We start from the raw sequence: 17,990 nt of genomic DNA, 5'->3' as shown, positions 1-17,990 counted from the left end.
GCTGCCGGTGTCCTCTTGAACTCTCAACCCCTCCCTGCAAATGGAACAATCGGCGTGCATTACAAACTGAAGGCATTGCTTATTCATCGGTCGAAGTGAATCGGGCCGAACATACGGTGTGGCGCCCCAATTGGATTCTCAAGTTCAAGTGACGGAGGCGAAAAGGCATCACTACACTCATTGTACGTAAATGAGCCACGCTAATTTGAGTCTCACGGCGAGTCGCTTCGGGAGTCGCCACCAAATTTCAGACCATTGAATGGAAGGGCGGTCTCATGGCGCGGGAGTGACCTCAGGGAAAGGCAGAGTGGGCAAACCGACGTCGTCAAACTAATGTACAGGCGAGGCCGTTTCCAGACAATTGTAAACAATCCGGATGAGTCAACGGGTCATAGCTAAGGAATCCAGGGCTTTATGGGTATCACGGGGAGGTATTAATTCTACATGTGTTGTGTCTTTTTATGGTCTCCATTCCGAGCCGTGAGTCACCGGGCGGGCTAGACTGTGGCGCCAGGCGCCGGTCGTCCGGGGCCCTTCGGTCTGACTGCCTTCCCAAACAGTCAGCAGCAACAGCCAGCGAATTGCAGGAGACTTGTTGATAGGACCGATTTCCGCACGCTGAGTGGGAGGCGACCAGCCGGGCAAGGCAACCCGTTCTATTGAATACATTAGCGGTGACTGAAATACTGCCGGCTGCTGCTTCGGATTCACGCTTATTATATCGGGATGCTCGGACCGGGCCGGGCGCGCCAAATACTGGAATTTGGCCTCAGCCGATTCGATTAGATTCCTGGCGGGGCACCGTTGCCTGGGTGCGCCGCTGTGCGCCGATTCGGAGGCCGGCGAGCATTCCTCGCGCAGAGCGTCGCTGTTTCTCGAACGGCGCAACGCGCTTCCGTGATGGATCACGCAGCGACGGCCAATCAGGGAAGCCTATCCACCACCTGGTCCTCGGCCTCGCGCACCGCGACCAAGGCAACGACGCGGACCAGCGAGCCGCCCTGCCGAACTGACCCGCCGGCCGGCCGGCCCACGAAAGCGCCTCGCCTCCCAGCAGGGCGGGCAATGCTGGCAATGCTGGCACGTGAAATGTGAAATACGACGACGCTGCGCCCGGACTTGTGCCACTGCCGCGCACTGCCGTGCCGGGAAAAAGGAGGGGGCGCAGATATGAGGTGTATGGGAATATATCATTTGCATATACGGTGGAGGGCCCCGCAAACGGCGCCGTAAAACGCTCCGCGAACTCTGCTTTGCCGCACACACACTGACACACACACACACACACACGTGGTGGTGGTGCCCTTAGCGGCGCATCCGAGTAGTAATGACAGCTTGGCTCTGCGACGCTCTGCGGCTCACAGCCGTGTGACCCACGCGGACTGAACAGGTGGGCCTGCACTGTATACCGTCTATATCCTCCTGTGTACCGATAGGATGGTGGCCACCTCAAGGCTGGCTGCCTGACTGACTGGCTGACAGTGGTCGCGTTCGTTTTCAGCTCTTCTCGAAAAAGCAAAGGGACATCCAGCGAGCTATCGCGTGCGTGTGCGTGTGTGCGTGCGCGCGTCGGGACGGGGTGGCACTCCATCGCACGACATCGCGGAGAGCGCGCGGCCTCCCTCATAGAGTGGCCTATATGCGCGGGAGTGAAGGGAAAAAACCTACACGCGGACAGACACACACACACACAGCGACACTCACAGACGCGCTCGATACGCGCGGCTAAAACCACGCCGGGGCACGCGAGGCGAAGCGACCGCGCACGATACAAACACGACAAACATGCGTGACAAAATTTGATAGCGCTCCAAAACGCGCGTCAATCAATCCGACCAATACTTCCAGCATTCCGTGGCACACGCGTGCGTACAAAGCAGCGTCACGCACGGCGCGGCACGGCACGGCACGGCACGGCACGGCGGGGTAGATAATGATAATGTACTCGGTGCTGACCCGCGAGTCCGACTCGGGGATTCGGACCGATTATTTCTGATCGGATCGACTTTCGCGTGACGTTACATCCGTGACAACACGAACTGGGCCACGGCAGGGGCGGAACCAGGGCGGAACGGCTGCAAACAGCGCAGTGCCGCCTAGGCGAGCCTGAGGAAGACGAAGCAGTGGCACATCAACCTGCTCAGCAAAGGTGACTTCGCGAAGCGCCCCATCGCCAAGGGCGGGCGGTTCCAACACACTGTCTGCGCGCCGAAACGGGGCGCCCCACGCCGCCATTCTCCACACACACTCGGAATCGGAGGGCGGGCGGGCTTTAGTGCGAGCCTAAGTGGCGTGAGACTGCACGCAGCCTCGCAGGCCTCGCCGGCCCCGCCACCCCCAGTGTGGGCCCCGACACGCCCCCGTGGAGTTCCGCCAGAGCGGCGTGGCGGCGTACAGCGTGGCGGCGTACAGCGTGGCGGCGCGCGAGGCCGGCGCGGCGGCAGCGTCATGTGGGGCTCCAGGGCCCAAATGACCGTGCGCGCGGTTTTTGCGAGCTTTATTTTCTTGCACAACTTTTTGTTTTGTTTTCGTCAAGCGCTCTCCTGCAGTGTTATTACCCAGCACATGCAACGTCGCGCTGCAGACCGCGGCCCCTGGGGCAGTACAGTGTGGAAGCCCAGGGCAGGCCCAGGGCCAGGCAGTGACGCCGACCAAGTGGCGACAAAAGCCCATGTCGGTTTATGGCATCCGCAAAGCCCGCCGACATGGGCCGACATGCCGGTCAAACAAGCCCCTCTGTCTACGAGTGTGTGTGTGTGTGTGTGTGTGTGTGTGTGTGTGACTGCGCGGTGCGATTGAGTGGGGTCAGGGCGGGGCGCGGTGTGCGACCGGCTGAAATAGACGTGCCAAAATGACCGTGCAATGATGAAATTTAAACGCCCCGCCCATTGTGCGGGCGGCGCTGGGACGACAGCGACACGATAATCATCGCCAGCAGCGGCGGCGGTGGCGGCGGCATTCATCGCTCCGTCCCTCTCGCACTCACGGGGTGCCCCGCCGCGGTGCGAGAGAGACAGAGCACTGGACAGCGCCATGAAGCACTGTTCGGAAGAGGAAAGGCTGGTAGTCGAAGTGGAGCCGCCCGTCGTCATTCACTCTCTCGTCTACTCGGATTTAGATGTTTCCAGTGCGGTGCCGCATCCCCCGTCGGGTGTTTCCAGTGTGGGAGGCGGCCCCTTTTTCGGGGGCGTTGCCGGGCGTTGCCGGGCGTTGCCGGGCGGGCGCTGCATTTGGGTGCGCGGGTGGGGCGGGGGAGTGGCCCGGAGTGGCGTGGCCTGTAGCCTGGACCAATTACCGGCCGAATTTAATTAATGAAAAGACGCGCGCCTGGGCCCCGCCGCCCCACCAGTAATGGAGGCGGTGTAGTGTGGGGCCGCGCCGCGCCGGGCCAGGCCGGGCCGTGGTGCCCAGTAGTCTGACAGAAGCCGATACTGTCAAGAAGAAACAATTAGAGCAGTTAAGTTGACTGGCGTCGGCAAGTGAGTCGGCAGAGGAAGAGGCCCCTCACTGCCCCTCACCGACCGAGAGCGGCAAGGGCGAGCAGCGGGAAGATTCCGCCTTTCGTCACTCCGTCTCTCTCGCACTCACGGCACGTCCCGTAAGGCTGCGAGAGAGACAGAGCGACGCCGGGGCAGCGAAAGGGCGCGAGCAGCGGCCAGCGCCGCCTTGCAGGACGTGGGAAAAGCCCCACACCCCCACGGAGGCCTCGGGGGCCGCGGGGGCCCACTTATCGAAGCAGCGAGTGAGCAGCGCCATTAAAATCCATTAAATTCCACAAACAAAAGACAAGGCTCATTTGAAATGCACATCGGAGGGCTTCAGCGGCAGGTTGACCCCTGTAGCCGACACTTCTCTCCCCCCCCCTCTTTTCCCCCCTCACTCTACGCCCCTCGCGGAGCCTCTCGCTACGTACCTCTCTCGCGGCCCATCGAGCAATGTGATGGGAGTGGCAATGCATGCTGGGATGAGCAAAACAGAATTAATTCAGGCAAGGCGAGACGGGCGTGGGTGATTTGGTAGTCTGGAACACACGAGGGTGGTCGGCCCACAGCCGCAGCCAGCTTACAGCCAGCCAGTTTATGGGGTTCGGCGGCGCGCGGATCGCGAAAAGGCGTCCGTTATAACCAGCTACCGTGCGTTTCGTGACTTCCAGGTCGGGGAGGTGGCTGGAGGCGGCGCGGCGGCCATCCAGTCCGCTGGAATACCCTGCTGGAGAACACACTGGAGTCCAGGTGGTGGTCCCGGGAGTTCTTAGACGCCAAGCAAGCCCGCCAAGCCCCGTGGAGTCATCGGCAAGCCTCCTAGAGCAGGCCAAGCCACTGTTTCGCTCCGAGGGCCCAGGCCCAGGCAGGACTCGGTGAATGGGGTTCAGGGGCTCCGGCGCGGCTCGGCACTGATTAAGGAAGGTGGAGGTGTGAAGGAGAGGGCCCGGACCCCTGAATATGCAAGGGTTCGCGGAACAGGGCGGGGCCCTCGGCGGGGCCCTTCCTGGGGCCCTGGGGCCCTTCCTGGGGCCTTGCGGCCCTACGGCCCTGCGGCCCCGGGCAGGGGCGACGGGCTGCGGATGCTTGCGGATGCTGCGGGACCGCACCTCATCCAGGGCGGCGGCAGATCCACCCGCGGGAGTGACACCAGTGCGGTTACCTTGACGCCGGCCCGCTGCCTGGCAAGCTTGGCGAGATATAAACTCCATTTGTCGCGCAGCACACCTAAAACCGAGTAGCAAATTCACCTCTAAAACATCCAATCCAATTTAGCAGCACTGCGCTGCACGCCAGCGCGGTCCACCCCCGCTGCTAGTGCTGCCTACAGTGCTGCGGACAGTGTCTGCCGGGGCTCATAACATGCAAATGCGGCGTCCAGTGTTGGCATCGTTTGTCAGGGGGGCCCAGCCGGGCCGGGTCCGGCGGCTGGACTTGCGGCCGGACTCGCTGGACTCGCTGGACTCCAGCCCCGAGCCGGCCGCGCCCTACTCGACGCGGACTGCCAGAGCGATGGCCACACGGTTAGACTTGGTCCTGAAAGATTCAGGACCGTAACGCGTCCCTGAGGTAGCCGGACACCCGTTTCCAGGACGGGAGTGGCGAAATTCAACCAGTTTGCCGTTTGGTCCTGGAAACGGGTGTCATTGGCGACGTTTGTCACCCGTTTCCAGGACGGTTCGGAATGTTTGGGGCTCTCGGTCCTGGAAACGAGTCTCGGCGGGCCCAAGACGCCGAAGTAAGACCAGTTCGCACCTGGTAGCTTGCACACTGAACTACATTGTACCGCTGGGCAATGATGCGCCATTCCCGCAGTGCGTTTCATGGAAAAAATCGGCAGCAAAAAGTGGCAATACGAAAGTCTCAAGGAGACCCGCCGATCAGCTTCGGTGTTCTTATGGGAACCGGGCCTTCATCCGACGCATCCCTGCCGCGCAATTCGACAGATTAGTGGAGTTCGTATTGGGCTGGCCCACCCGAAGTGCGCGCGGTTTCTGTGGTACAGTGAGAGTCCAGATTCAGAGGCCTTACCTCAGAGGGGTCACATTGGGTATTTGAACCCGCGACCCCGAGTGCCGAGTCTAGTCAACTCCTCTACCCTGACCGCTCAGCCACCGAACCAGCTTGTCGGCGGCGATGTCGCAACTCCTCTTGAGCTGCCGTTCGAGAAATCTGGTCCCGAAAAAAGGGTACCAGAAGCGGTCTCGAACCCGGGACCTGCCGCTTCCCACAACATGCTCTTAACCACTGAGCCACCGGGACACCATGGCACCCGTTCTGCCTGCGCTGGTACTCAATCTTCTCTGGATATACCTCCCGAAGCAATTGGTCGCCGAAAAAATTGTATATACTACCGGTCCCGAACCCGGGACCTCCCGCTTCCCGCGACATGCTCTTAACCACTGAGCCACCGGGACGCCATGGCACCCGCCCTGCCTGCGCAGGTACCCAATCTTCTCTGGATATACCCCCCCAAGCAATTGGTCGCCGAAAAAATTGTGTAAACTACCGGTCCCGAACCCGGGACCTCCCGCTTCCCGCGACATGCTCTTAACCACTGAGCCACCGGGACGCCATGGCACCCGCCCTGCCTGCGCAGGTACCCAATCTTCTCTGGATATACCCCCCCCAAGCAATTGGTCGCCGAAAAAATTGTGTATACAAACGGTCCCGAACCCGGGACCTGCCGCTTCCCACATCAAGCTCTTTACCACTGAGCTACCGGAGGACCGTGGTGCTCGCTCTGCCAGCGCTGGTACTCAATCCTCTCCGGATAGACCTCCTCAAGAAGTTTGTTGCCGTTGCCGAAAAATTTGCCCAGGGCACTAGTCTCGAACCCGAGACCTGCCAGTCAGGAAGTAGCCTGTACCTGTGGCACGTCCTGCGCGAATGTGAGTGTGTGAGTGTGGGCGGAGCGCGGGAAGCGCAAACACGCGTGCAGTAACAAAACGGCGACACAACTTGGCGACACGCGGTCCTAATATGTCATCCGGACCCGGGCTGACACGTCGCCGACACGTCGCCGACACGGTGACGCGCGCTGACGTGCGCTGACGTGTCGCCTGACAGTGGCGCTGACGCGGCGGAACAGAACGAGGGCAGAACAGGGAGGAGGCACTCGGGCGGAAAGAGCACTGACGGACTGCTTTGGCGGAAAATCGGCTGGTCTGCGGTGGCGTCACCCCGACGGGACACTGGCGGGACACGGCGTTCGCTCTGGTTTCCGTGAATTGGTTGGTGTCTGCGTCCCCTCACGTCTGTGTGTGTGTGTGTGTGTGTGTGTGTGTGTGTGTGTGTGTGTGTGTGTGTGTGTGTGTGTGAGTCTGCCAAGGGGAAGCGTCCGGCGAGGGTGCTGGCCAAACTAACAGCGCGAGCTCTTTGCGGAACGGGGAGAGCCGGAAAGAAAAGAAAAGGACAAATGAGTGACAGAAGCCACCCCCGGCCGACGGCGCCCTCTTTCTCCTTCTTTCTTTCTCTCTCTCTCTCCCTCGCCACCAAGATGTTCCTCGGCCGCGTCGGTAATTGGCGAAGGCTGTCGCGGTGTTGCGGGGCACCAGTCGACTGATTCCGAGTCGTACGTAGGTCTTTCTCTCTCTCTCTCTCTCTCTCTCTCTCTCTCTCTCTCTCTCTCTCTCTCTCTCTCTCTCTCTCTCTCTCTCTCGCACTCATGGGGCGCTCCGTATCGGTGTGTGAGAGAGAGATGGACCGACTGACGCACTGTGTGGAATCAGTCTAGTACTGCCCAACCTCCACGATGACGCCGATCGTCGGAAACAAGAAATAACGAACCGGCTTGGGAAATTCACTAGCGTGGTTTTGACGAGCTGCTGTACGTACTCCGTTGTTGTTGTTGTTGCTGCTGCCCCGGAGTGGAAATGAAAGCACGGGTCTGCGAATAATCGCCTTGGAGCCGTTTTGCGCCCCGAAGAGCTTCAAGTGCGGCACCACCACGACGTCGCGACGTGGCGGAGGGGGTCCGTCCGGTCCGTCTGTTCAGTGGCGCGGCGAGCGGCCGAGCCGAGCGGCGGCGGGGCGGTGCGGGGCGGCCAGGCCAGTGGAGCGCGAAACAGGCCAAGCAGGGCGAGCAGGCCAAGCAGCACCCCGTCTGGTCCAGGGGTCACCGCCGCCGCCGCCACTCCGCGCCGAGGAGGTCGAGCTCGTCGTGATTGACGGCGCAGCACTGCGAATAACAAAAGCGACTCGCTGCAAATAATGCGGCGGCCATGCAAATCACGTCGCGGCAGTTTAATTTGCTTTTGTTTTAGCCAAACAGTTCGTCAATTTTTCAAAAAGTTTGTTTTGTCTTTTGCGTCGACGAGGTGCCTTCGCCTGCCTGCCTGCTCTGCTCCGCTTTTCAGGACGATGACTGCTGGGATGTCGGTTTCAAGCGCTTGCAATGCAGCCGGTTTGCATCGGCGGCAGCGCGATGTGGCTCGCAGTGGGCTCGCAGTGGACACGCAGTGGGTGCTGCCGGCTCAAAAAGCAAACGGCTTGCCGCTTGTGGCGGTGTCGTACAAAGCAGCTCATTAAAGGTTCGGATTACGGCCGTAATGAAGGAGGGCCCTGCCTTCTCTGCCTTTCTCTCTTCATTGGCGGCCGCCCCGCCCCGCCCCGCCAAAAGGACGCACTGCGCATCAAACGCGGGGCCAACAAATTCTCTTTACGGCGCCCGAAACAGCTTTTACGCGCCAAGGACTCGACGGAGTGGAGCTGCTCCCGGAGCCGCGGACGCGCGCCCGGCGGCGGCCAGCCACCAGTGACACCTGGCCGGAAGCGCGGACCACCTGGGCGGGCCCGGAGACGCACATAAATCGTCAGCCGAGTGGTCAGAGGCGCCGCCACACACGCGGCAGGTCCCGGGTTCGATCGACGGCAGGGGCGCTAACTTTTTCGTCCCCGTTTCCTTTTGTTGCCTCGGTGCGCGCGGGCAGGGCAGGGTAGGGCAGGCCGTGTGTGCCGCGTTTGTCCCGCTGTCGCAATGAGGCCTATCTCTGGCCGGGCCGCGGCGGCGACGCGGCGGCGACACGATGGTGGGACGATTACACGGAGCCGTGACGTTAATTCGCCATTCCGCCATTCGGCCGTCGTCCAGTAACGGTGCGTGCGTGTGTGTGTGTGAGTGTACACGCAGTGCTTGACACGCGCGTGCAATCCCGGATGCGTGTGTCCGTCGTCGTGTCCATTCAGGACCTCTCCGTCGTCCTCGTCGAGTGGTGGTGCGTCGTCGATCATATTTGCAGTGGAGGGTGGCGGCGAGGGCGCGGCCCATTTTTACGGTGGACACCTTGGAGGGCTGAAGGGCTGGATCGGCGTGGCGGCGCAGGCGGCCCAGGCCCGGCCACTTCAATCGAGGACCTTATTTGGCGACACCTGTTGCTACGGCGGCACGGTCGGAGGGGCCCGCGCAGCGCAGCGAGCACAGCGCGCCGCCGGGGACCACATTTCATCCAGCGCCCCCGGTCCTTTCCTTGCCGCCGTCGCGCGGGGCGGGGCGATGCTCCGAACAGCCTGTCTCTCTCGCACTGACGGGGCGCTGCGCGTGGGGGCGAGAGAGACGGCGCGACGCCGCTTGCCGGCTGACTTACGGCGGGCCAAAGTCATCGGCCAATGCCATTACGGGCCGCGCGGTCCGCTGGGACGCGATTCGGCCGGAAGGGTGCACCGTGCAGTGCCGGTGCCGGTGGCAGTGTGACGGTGCAACAGGGCCGACGGGGCGGGGCGGGCCGAGGCCGCGGTATGAATTTCAAGAGGCCTCGGCCGCAATCTGGCTGCCCCGCCCCGCCCCGCCCCGCCCCGCCCCGCCCCGCAGCACGCTCCGCCGCTCCGCCCTCAGCGCTATGATGCACCATGATGCACCAGCCTGCATTGTCCGGCAGTACACTGCAGCTGCAGCCGAGTCGCGTGGCTGCGCGCTGACTCCGAGCGGACGCCCCAATCGTCGCTCCGTCTCTCTCGCACCCTATGGCGGGACGCCCCATGAGTGCGAGGGAGAGGGGAAGATGCGGGTGGCGTCCCTTCTGCGTCGCTCTGCGTCCCACCGTCCCGCTGTCACTCACGCGCGCGTCCCCGATGCAAACCATCCCGATGCAACCATCTGGACAGCCCGCTGCATTGCTCGCACTCGCTCGCACCTTTCGCCATAAATTGGCCCAATATCTCCGGGCTTCGATCTGCTTGACTTTCGGCGGGGCGGGGCGACCACAGGGGTGTCACTGACGCTGCACTGTCTCGGCCCCTCTTCTGCTAGATCAATCTGTCCCCCATCTGTCGCCTTGCACGAGTGTGTGTGTGTGTGTGTGTGTGTGTGTGTGTGTGTGTGTGTGTGTGTGTGTGTGTGTGTGTGTGTGTGTGGCGGGGGAGGGGGTTGTTTACGCCGATTACGCCGAACAGCTGGCGGACTAGCCTTTTCGCTGGCTAGTCTGATCAGATGGCGCGTTTACTCCTCCGTCGGTAATCCGCTAACAGAAAGAGGTCGCAGAGAGGTCTCTCCCACGGGAGAGAGAGAGAGAGAGAGAGAGAGAGAGAGAGAGAGAGAGAACTCACTGCAGGAGGGGTGGTCTGTCTCTCTCTGAATACTTTGCACTCCAATAATGATTGTTGTAAGTGTGTGTGTCGGTGTCACGCTGTGATTGGTCGTCCGTCCGCCACCCACGCTTGGCAGTGCACCGCGCTGCGCCGGGGATACAGACCTCACAATGCCCGTGTGGCCCGCCATGCAGCAGTCCGCGCAGCGGGGACGCATCCAGGTAACTGCCGGCCCATTCGCACGCAACTTGCGCCTTTCTGTGTGTGTCCGTGTGTGTCGGTGTGCGTCCGGGCGCGTGGGTGTGAGTGCCTCATCCTGCGGGATTCACCGTACGTACCTGCGGCCTGCGGGTTGCGGGTCCCACAGCAGTCACAGCGCTGCAGGCACACTGCAGGCACCGCAGCACCACCCCCCGCGGCCGGGACTTGCATTGTGAGGCGCGTCGGCTCGTCGTTCCCGGAAAATGACGTCATGATGAGCCGCGGCGGAACCCAAAAAGGAAACAAGGCCAAAGGTCGAACCGCGCCCCGGGGAAGCAAGCAAGCCGTCGCACAGGTGCGACAAGCGTCCCGAAGGCTGGCGACGTTCGATGCGCACGATGCGGAGCTCGAACAAACAAAACGAGGTTGGAACATCGGCAAGGTCGGCCACCGTCGGTTTTTTCGGCGACACCCGACGCTCTAATGGATAGATAAGGTGGCGGGCCTGCACGCTCGCTGACATTGATCGCCGCGAAAGGATGGCTCACGAAAACGGGGCCAACTGGGGAGGAAAAGTGTCGCGTCGCATCACCGGCGAGGCTAGGCTTTTGTAGCGCAGCGAGCACACAATGTAGGTACACCTGCGGGACACGGCCAGATACACCTGTCCCTTTACGGGGGCCGCAGCGGGGGGCGCCCGTTGGCACCACTGGCACAGGGCTCCACGTTCCCACCGATTGACCACTTCGCCGGGTTGATATTCTCATAGCCCCGTCGGCCCCGCCGGCCCGGCCGGGGGATCAGTGGGGTTTAGGGAGATGTTGATACGGCTGCGCTGTAAAAGGTGTTGTGAAGGGGGCTTTTAATTCGACTCATTTCTCGCTGATAGGAATACAAAAGCTGTGGATACAAACCGACGGGCAGGGAGGGAGGGGGCGGCCCGGAAACGGACCGGAAACGGTCCGGAAACGCTGGAAAGTCAAGGTGCGATGGGCCGCCCCCGTTGGATGACATGGCTTACATATGAAAAGTCCGCACTCGCGGACTCCCCCTCGGCATGTCAGAATCTCTGCGACACTGTAGCACTGCAGACATGTCACTGGCCAATACCAACGTGCGCAATGGCCGGCCCAACGAGGCGTCGTCGTCGCGTTGGCAGGCCTGCTGAATGCGCGGCTGGCCTGCGCGGCTAGCTTGCGTCTCTATCGCGCGGACACGTGTACCAATTACCGAGGCCAACCAAATGAATGAAATGAATGGCACCCGTGTAAAGCAACACGCGTTAGCGCGTTAGCGCGTTAGCGGGGGTATCTATACATCACGGTGCGCTGCCGTCTCAGCCGGCCCACCGCCAGGTGGCAGCACTGGGCATTGAAACATCATGAGGCCCGGCGGTGCGGGTACGTCACCCAGGCCGAGGGCCACACGGCGGGCAGGCCCAGAGCGAGCAGGCCGAGGAGGGCGCCCCGGAGATACGCATCTCGACAATGAAAACAAACTAGCTTCACGGCGTGGTGCATGCAGACCACAATCGAAGGGGAATCAATCGTACAAGTGCGGGGCGCGCGCGCGTGTGCGTGTGTGTGAGTGTAGGTGTGTGTGTGTATAAAAAGATGATAGGTAGGAATGTGCCATGGCGCTCTCCGGGGGGGTCAGGTTGTGTGACTTGCCTGCTGGCCAGAACCTACCCCCCTCCGCGCGCCCCCGGCCCTGCGCTGCTGGCATGAGCGAAGGCCGGCACCGGAGAGCGTGCGTATGACAAAGCCTCATGAAACTTGCCAATGAAGAACAACCAGCAAGGGTCATCTGGGAGTCTAGCTGCGAAAAGCGTGTTTACAGGTGTCGTTTGGAAAGAGGGGTCCTGAAAATGAAAAATCAGAACAAAACTAGCCGTCAATAATTGTGTTGCTGGTAGGTGCGAAAGCCATCAACTTCCCCGGCAGCTCGGGGCCCACACGTCGCCGGCCCGTCATATTCACGAGCCCATGAGAAACGCCCGGCCGACGCGGTTTATAAATCGGCCGATTCGACGAGTCGATTGTATCGAAGCGAGGACTCGGCGCCATACCCGAGACTAAGTGCCCGACACGACTATCTCCGACAACCTCCAAAATTAGTGCCATTCGTCACCCGACAGGTGGCGCTGTGCGCGTGGAGATGGAGATTCACACCTTGCCGTGCCTGCTTAGTGGCGGGTAAAATTGAAAAACGAATAAAACTCTCTCTCTCACACACACACAGGCACGCACACGGCGACGCCTCGACCGGACCTGTGCCGTCGTGGCAGCGCTGGCGACACGCTACACTGAGGAACAAACAAATGCCAGCATTTACCAACACGTTAATTCCCCCGCTGTGAAATATATGCATCCCAGTCCGGCCAACACCTTCTTACCAAGTGTGAACCGCTGCGGCCTAGGCCTGCCCGCCCGTCGCTGGCAGCGCCCCTCGCTGCGAGGGAGAGGGGGGGGACCCGTCACCCTGTTTTGAATACCGTGGCCGAATCTCGTCCATATCTGTCACAGCTGGTTTGCCACGGGTTTATGCCAGTTCGATTCGAACCGGCCACCATTTCCCCGAAAATGGTCGCGCGCGCGTTTAGGTCGCTGTCCGTCCGAAATTCGGCGACTGGCGGCCGCACCTGTAAACTCTGGCGGGAAATTGGATTTGCATACCGAGTCGGCCCGACAGCCGGCATAATCGTGCGGCCCGTCGCGGTAGCGCCGACGACTGGCGGAGTTCCAAAAAGGGGGAAATTTTAAAAGGGCTTTCCTGCAAGAAGAAAAACAAAGTTGTCTCGGTATGTAAAGAGCCTGGACGTGACGCCTGGAAGAAAGCGACCGCCAAGCCGAGGGGCGGTGATGCACTGTGATACACTGTGATACCATCGCCACACACTGGCCGCCTTGCAGCGCAGGCAAGGACGACCCGAACCAAAGCGATGTCACCGTCGGCCATGCTTAGCCATGCCTTTGGGTCATACTTTTGGAGATTCAATCGCCTTTTGACCATTTTTGCGAGGTCACTGCTCTCAAACTCGCTGTGGTCAAAGCTTTCCCCAGGCGTGGCATGAAAGAGAAGGGTATTGGGAATACTAGGGCGTCGAGGGAGGCGTTTGACCGCAGCTAGATTGGACGCAGTAGCCGCCCAAAGTCAGCAAAATCGGCTACTTTCGGAGATTCAATCACTTTTTGGCCATTTTTGCGAGGTCATTGTTCTCAGATTAGTTGCGGTCAAAGCCTTCCCGAGGCGGGGCATGAACGAGTAGGGCATTCAGAATACTCGGGCGTTGAGGGAGGCCTTTGACCGCAGTCAAATTGGACGCAGTGGCCTCCTAAAGTCAGCAAAAACGGCAACTTTAGTAGATTTAATCACTTTTTGACTATTTTGCTGAGGCCTCTGCTCCCAAGTTGGTGTGCCCACACGTCCGGGTCCAGTCCCATTGAGTGACTCTGGAGCTCAAAACTCGTCTACAACTTTAGTCGCCTCCCACCCCGTCCCTTGGCCCACTGTGTGCCACCTCATGACACCACATCATTACCATGGCGGGCCGGGCCGGGCCGGGCGGGGCGATTTAGTGGGCCGGCGAGCCAGGAACGCATGGCCATGGCCGGCCATTCATGTGTTTATGACGTCATTGCGCCATAAACGTGCGGCTGCCAAGTCGGGGGTCTCCAGGTCTCAAGACTGGAACAAAGGCAGTGCGCTGGCTCCGTAGGCGCCGTCTCTATGGCCCGTGTCGTTGTGCTGGCCCTGCTCATGACCGTCTGCTTTTATAAACTCCGTCCGAGCGGGCGGGCCGAGCGGGCCGAGGCGGGCGGAGCGGGGACTTTGCGTGTCCGGCCATCCATCCGATTCCTTCCCCGACGGTGGCGATGTCTCGCTCGGTGTGACCCGAACCAATCTCTTATTCGAATGTGATCGAGCGGCACACACACACACACGCACACACTCGCACAGCCGGACAGGGGGACGAAGGAGAATAACTGGATGGCCGGCAGTTCATTCAAAATCACGAGGCCGGGTCCTGGCCAGGATGGCGACGGCGAGTGTGCTACCCGTTCATTAAGCCGGGCGGGGCGCCGCGCAGCCATCGTGCCGGACAGCCCGGCTGGCAGCCAAGCCAGGGCAGCCTTTGTGGGCCCACCGCGGAGGGGCACAGCCCGGTCGGCCCGGGTGACCCATCTTCGTTTTGCTCAAATACAAACATGCTTCGGCCATTAAACGGGCCCCCTCCCCGTTGCCACCTTTTTCCATATCTGAAAAAAGTCGGGCGGGGAAGGGGGCGATACATATCGGGGCTGGGGATCTGGGATGCTGTCCATACCAAGATAAACGACGCGCCGCGCCTCCGCGACGCAGCGACGCAGGCAGGCCGACGGGGAGCAGGGAGGCAGGGCCGAGACAAATGATGCTCTGCTTGGACGGGAAGCGAGGAAGGGGTGCACCACCTTGGCGCATCCACCTCGGGGGAACCACCAGGCCGCCTTCATCTCGGGGTTGATAGAAGGTGCCTTGCGAAAAGCACTTACAGGAGCAGATTCTCCTCTGCCGAGAAAAACGGTTTGAATTTCACTTGAAGCGCATGGATGTTGCGAAACAAACCGCGGACATGAGCCCAGAGCGCGGCAAAAGAGGATGCCAACGGCATGCGGTGTTCCCAAGCGGTGTTCCCAAGCGGTCACCCATCCAAGTTCTGACCGCACCCAACGCTGCTTAACTTCGGTGTGCGGAAGGGAACCGGTGGACCCAGCGTGGTATGGTCGTTGACGAGAGTGGCCGCCGCGCGCGCCGCTCTAGAGTAGCGTGACGCGGCCCAGGTGACGTGCGTTGGGTTGCCTGCCTCACAGGCGGCGTCATCGAGGTCCCCGTCCCCGTCCATCACTCGCGAGGTGGGGAAGAGGGGGAGGCCCAGCTGTCTCATTCAGAAGTGGAGGAATGGGCTGGGCTCCGCGCCGCCACGCCGCGCCACGCGGCCGGTCGCCACTCTCCATGTCACTGCGCGGGTGACATCGGTCTCCCCAGGACCTCGTCCAGGACCTCGTCCAGGACCTCGTTCAGGACCTCGTCGCGCCTCTCCTCAGCTCGGCGTTCACGTGACCTCTGACCCTTACGTGGCGTCGCCGGCCCAAGTGTTATGTTGTGCAGTTGGAATGCCGGGGGAACGGCGGTTGGCCCGTCCACGGCGTCCCCCGCGCCGGCCGCGCGGCAGTGTCCGCGCCCCGCCACGCCCCGCCACGCCCCGGCCGGTACCTCCTGTTGCGACCGGAGCGGACCGGAGCGGACCGGAGATATCGGGAATGGCCATTACGCTATCTGGCGGATCGCGCGACAAGCAGCCTTCATTGTTGGCGATATCGTTGGCGCATTGTTGCGCGCCACGCCAGCGCCGCCAGCGCCAACAATGACAATTCTCAGCCCCCCCCCCTCGCTAATTCGGACTCTCCTTCTTTTTTCCGGAGGGCTCCGCTCCCCTCTCGGCGACCTGCGCGTGGCCGGGTCGGCCGGGTTGCGGCCCGAGGACGACGGACGACCCGGAGCGAGTGTCCACCACACCGGTCCCGACTGTCCCGTCCCGACCCGACGACTCCGGGTCGAGTCCGAGTCCTCCGGGGCGCCGTGCCGGAAATACTTTTTCAACGTGTCACGCACAAACACACCCTCACACACAAACACACACACACACACTCACACACTCTGAAACAAAAGGGAAGGAATAAACTAATAAGTCGAGCCGGAGAGATAGCGTCACGCGGGGCCAGCAAGCAAGCAAGCCGTCGCCCCGTCTCGCTCGCACTGACGGGCCGCTCGGCCGCTCCGTCGACGTGCGAGAGAGACAGCGCGACGAGGAGGGACAGCCCGCAGCGTGGCTTTCCCGAACGACCTCGGAGAGGACGGGGAATAATTTGACTCGGTGATGGACTCTGGAGCAGCGCGAACTGTCTCGCCGACACGATATATTCGCAGAGCGTCCGGAAAGTGCAGCCAACACCTTTGGCTTTTCTCGAAGTATGTCTTTTTGAAATGAGAGGAATCTATCTGTCGTTAGACAGACGGAAGGCCACCCCCGACCCGCACCGGGCGGACGGACGGACCGCCTCTGGGAGTGGCGCGGAGTGGCGGGAGCAGCGCCGCCTTGGGCCCAATAGGAGGGACTCTACAAGTAGGACTACAACTTGTAAGTAGAGTTATAAAGGAGGAAGGAAGAAGTTATGATGGAGCGACGCCCTGTTGCAAGAGATCAAAAACATTAACAAGAGCCATCAACTCCCGGAGTCAAGCCGGCCTGCTTCCGCGACGCACCTTCAACCCCCTTAACCCCTTCACTTATCTTTCTTCCCCCTTTCTCTTGTCGGCTTCTTCCGTCCGGGAGGGGAGGGGAGGGGGGGAGTCGCCGTGATTAAGAGGGAGAGTTTCCCGGCAGGGCGCGGCTTGGCGCGGCGTGGCCCCATTAGGGGGTGAGGGGCGCCTGTGCGCTGCTTTGCTCAAATCTCGGCTGCCGCCACGTCGTCGTTGTCGTTGGTGGCGGCCAGGTTGAAAGAAATGTCCCCACCTGTCCTTGCTCCCCGCCACCAGTGTGCCGCCACCACCATCATCGTGAAGCTTGATCACACGCGGCTCGCTCGACCACCACCGTTCGTCGCGCCGAGGCGATTCATTGGGTTACAGTACTCGCAGTGGAGGGGTCCGCCCCCGCCCCGCACTCCCCTCCGCGAAAGCGGGCAGAGCCAGCCTACCTCCTCGGCGTAATTTGGAGTTGTGAGCCTCGCCGGGGCCGTAGCGGCGTGGCGCCGTAGCCGGCCGCCGTATTACCATCGCAAGTAATTGATTTAATGGCGGCGGCGTACTCAGCAGCCCTCCAGCCCTCCGGCCTGCAACGCCAGCTTCCAGCGGGCGAGAAGAAAGGCGCGCCGCCGACGCGGGGATTCGAACCCGGGCCGCGCCGCCACGGCCGTCAACAGGTGAGGGATGTGACAGTACGTGACGCGCCGCGACCTGCCCCACCAGCAGACTAACTCCGCGAGTCGTTTTCGTCATTGTCTCTCTCGCACTCATAGACCTCTTTGCCGTTCCCACGGTCCCCCTCCCTGGACCGCCGTTGCCTAGCAACGCGAGCCAAACAAATCGCAGGTATGCTGCACACCGGACGGCGCGCGGCGGGTGGGTTTTTCGGCTATATTTCCTAAACCGTTCAAGATAGACGTGTACAGTAAGCGAGCCGATTGTAGATCTCTGCTTAAACTACAATCGGCTCGCTTACACTACCCATCTAGCTTTAACGGTTTACGAGATATGACCAAAAAACGCATCCGTCGTGCGTCGCCTAGCAGGCAGCATACCTGAGATTTGTTTGGCTCGCGTTGCTAGGCGACGGTGGTCCAGGGAGGGGGACCGTGGGAACGGCAAAGAGGTCTATGGGGCAGAGGGACGAAAACGCCTCTCGGCATCAGTCTGCTGAGGGGTGGAGGGAGCCGACCGAATCTGGAATCTCGTGACGGCGGCGATGAGCACGACGATGAAGGCATGGAGGCGGCGACGGCGGCGGCAGGGCGGACGCGCACCGGACCGAAAATATTGGGATTACTTTGCCGCCTGTCGGCAGTGCCATGGCAGTGCCTGCAGCAGGTGGATCGCTGCCCGGCGCCGTCCCATCATCGATCCTGGGGGGATTACCACCCGGAGCAGCTCCAGATCCCCTCGATGACGGAGAGGCGTCCCGACCTCTCTCGGGGGGCGAGAGGGACGGAGAGTGTTCGGAACGACCGCATCCCTCCACCGTTC

At 61.5% G+C, this 17,990-nt stretch overlaps 1 pseudogene; it reads right to left on the bottom strand.

The window, feature by feature from the left end:
* Window positions 1-14,861: 14,861 nt before the first annotated feature.
* LOC117654012 lies at window positions 14,862-14,979 on the bottom strand (annotated as a pseudogene).
* Between the last annotated feature and the right edge of the window lie 3,011 nt (window positions 14,980-17,990).

The sequence above is a fragment of the Thrips palmi genome, unplaced genomic scaffold (assembly GCF_012932325.1).
Source record: "Thrips palmi isolate BJ-2018 unplaced genomic scaffold, TpBJ-2018v1 HiC_scaffold_8, whole genome shotgun sequence".
NCBI classification, from domain to species: domain Eukaryota; kingdom Metazoa; phylum Arthropoda; class Insecta; order Thysanoptera; family Thripidae; genus Thrips; species Thrips palmi.
This window is presented reverse-complemented; position numbering and strand designations above follow the sequence as displayed.